Raw genomic sequence first — 3,427 nt, 5'->3', positions numbered from 1 at the left:
CTAAAAAGGATTCTATATACCCAGTATCCATAACTTTTCCCTCTACACCACCTCGGCCTGTGCTATAATAGTGGTCTAGCTATACCAGGTATATGCCTTCGGTGGTACCTCCATCCTCTTGTAGATCTGGATGGCCAACCATGTGGCCTGTGAGGTCGGTCTTTTTTTAGTTAGGACATTTGTGTTGTTGAGTTATACAAGTTCCTCCTATGCTGTGCAAACAAATTCTCCATCACATGTTAGCATACACGTTTTGTGAATTGCATTGTAAGAAAGAAAGTTAAGATTGACCTTAAGCAGGGACCAGAGGAAAGTCATCTGAATGCCTCATGCTTGAGTGTTCCTTAATGCTCGATAATACTTCAAACTTTCTACCTCCGCTTCACAGAAATTACCTAGCAATTATCAAGGCATTCTGTATTAAACACGCTAGCAATACACATTTAAAATGAAGTGTACCATGATTGGGAGTGGGAAGGAAGTCAGAACATTTATTCAGAATAACAGAAGAAAAGGATGGACTCAAAATCTATAAAGGAGCATGAAATAAGTTGTGAAATACACATTTAAGGCTTTTAATTTTTGAATATTCCTTGGTCACTATCCACCTCATTCATTGAGGCAGACCTCTCAGTCAAACCAAAGTTCGCTGACATGGCTGGCTAGTCTACTACCAGCTTATTCCAAGGATGGCCCATACCTGCTTCCTAAGGCTGGAGTTACAGGCAAGCTGTCATACCCACCTAACATTTACCTGTGTTCCAGGCATACAAACTCCAGTCTTCTTCTGTGTATAGTAAGTGCTTTGACTGCTGAATCCTCAGGTTTATCTGAATCCCCCTTGCTGCCCAGGACAGAGGCCATCTTCAAGTGCTCTGATTACGTCTGACTCTGGGGTGGACTAAACTGATTTTTCCTGCAGAGCCTTGAGGATCCACATTAATTGCTTTCTGATGATTGTTCAAAGACTATACCCATGAGCCAAGGATATAATTCCACTTTTATTTTCACTGTTATTTTATTGGCATACTGAACAGAAAGTATAGTGAAGAAGAAAGTATATGTCAGGTTAAAGAGAAATAGCCATCATCATAATTAAGCAAACTCATTTTAATACACAAGACTACTTACTTGAGATAGAACTTTGAGACAATCAAAAGGTCTATCTCAACATTGTACTCTGGAATTTACAGTGGTTTATGTGTTTAATTAGATACCATCTTTACAGGGTCCAAGGCCATGGGTAGTATAAGTTGGCTGTGTATCTTGGTCACAAGATGTGCTACCCAGCTTACTATTAGACACAATGATGACATCAAACTGACACCATCTAAATTCAGCAATTAATCATAACAATAATGACATGGCAGACACAGAGCATGAGTGCTTGTAGGCTGCAAAGTGGGTTCACATTTCCTCTTGTGATGTATTCTGACCAATGACATGAAAGCAGAGGTACAGTCAAGATTGCTGTTGTCACATTAGACTATAGGAAATTCAAGGGACAAAGGAACAAGTCTGTGGGGTGGTGGGTTGTGAGAGGTAGCTGGGTGCATGGTCAAGTACAGGCCTTGAGCCACGGATCCTAATGGGATGGAAGGTGTTCAGCTTTGCTCCTGGGCCTCTGGTTCCTTTTACTTAGTTTCAGCCCTCCACAGCCCCTCCCACAGAGAGATCAATGGACATCAGTCCCAAGGAACAGTGCCTCAGGCTCTCCCACATGTCGATGAGGTATCTCCAAGCTCTCAGACCAAGCCAATAGGCGTTATCTGCTGCCAGACCCTAACCCACCCCAAAACTGTATATAAGAGCCCTATTCAGGAGAAGTAAAGGTGTGCAAGAATCATCCCATTGTCTGAGAGTTTCTGTCACAAGAGCTGTAACACTTGGGAAGAGATCTGCTCTCCCAAAGAGCCTTCAGGACCCTCCCCTCCTTGCTAATGAGCCAGCTTCTCACCAGCCCAACCTGGGTTGGCTCAGTGCGGAGAGACAGGTGGAGTACCTGGGAGTAACTGGGTAGCGACAGGGGAGACGTGGGAGAAGGCAACAGCGGAGGTAGCAGAGGCGATTTCCTCCCCCCTCCCTGCACTCTATCCCCTTGGCCCAGAACCCCCACACCCAGCTGGACCAGAGATCTTCATGGAATGCCCTCCAGAACAGGGACCCACACAAGCCAGATGACATCTGAAGCAAGCAGACTCGGAAATGAAAAGGAGGGACATTCTTGGTAATAGCAGAGTTAGTCCACTCTTGAAAATCATTGCCAAGGAAGAGACTGAAATGAACTTGGGAGGCATAACAATACAACCCTGCCCCAGGTCCTGTTCTAGACAAGCTAACTACAAAGCTAAAGTACATCTGAAGCAGAAAAACTTCAATTAACTGTTTTGTTAAGCATGACAATAATACTGCTTCAGAAATGCTCTCATGTAAGAATTCTTTCAAGGTGCCCATTGAAAATGATGCACAGAGCTAGAGATGTTGGGACAAACCACACAAGAGGAAGCCATGTGGATAATCCAACAAAACATCTCTGGTATTCAGAAGTTGCCATGGAAGCTTCCAAAGATGAGGGCAACCAACAGTCTTACCTACCTATGACATCTATGAACCACATCAATGATGAGCAAGCCATGGTAACCCTAAAGGTTCAGTAGTGGCATGCACACTGTGGTGGTAACCAACAACTCTCTAGTTGGACTTAAAACCCATTCAACAAGAGGAAAATAATGCCTGATGCTGAAAACCTAGCTGACTACACAGTGCTAGTGAAGTCATGGTTCCTGGAGAAGAATCACAACACTAATTTTCCAAGTCAGCATAATCTCTAAAACAATCTATAAACATTTGTCCTTCCACCCACAGGTAAGTGTAGGCTTCACCTCTCATCGAGAAAACTTCTCTTTACAACAGACACCACTACAGAAAACCACAACCAATCAAAATGCAGAGTGATGAAGCCCAGTCCCAACTGACACACCTACAAAACACTAAACACTCTCATGCTGAAAACTTTGGGTCTTTACCAAAGAGGGAGGAAGGGTTGTAAGTGTCAGAAAGTCAGAGAATTTACAGTGAGATTGTGTCTCCTAGAATATCAGAAGGCACATCCATAGTCTCACCAATGTGTGCTCAACAAGGATGACACCAATGAGCAGGTCTAACTGGACAGAGGGGATGGGAGGGGTGAGCCTCAACCACACACAAAACTATAGGTAACTGAGGTCCCCAGGGAAGAGTGTGCACAGTTGGTTGTGCAGAACCAAATGATCAGGTCTGAAATCATGCATGCAGGCAAGATTACACAGACTGAACAGGTTACATTTAGGAATATATATATATATATATGCAATAACAATTAGTGGAAAAAGGAGGTTATAAGTTTGAAAGAGTGAGGGGTATACATAAGGGTTTGAAGGGAAGGAAG

This window comes from Grammomys surdaster, unplaced genomic scaffold (genome assembly GCF_004785775.1).
Source record: "Grammomys surdaster isolate TR1022 unplaced genomic scaffold, NIH_TR_1.0 185, whole genome shotgun sequence".
NCBI classification, from domain to species: domain Eukaryota; kingdom Metazoa; phylum Chordata; class Mammalia; order Rodentia; family Muridae; genus Grammomys; species Grammomys surdaster.
Note: the sequence above shows the minus strand (reverse complement) of the source record.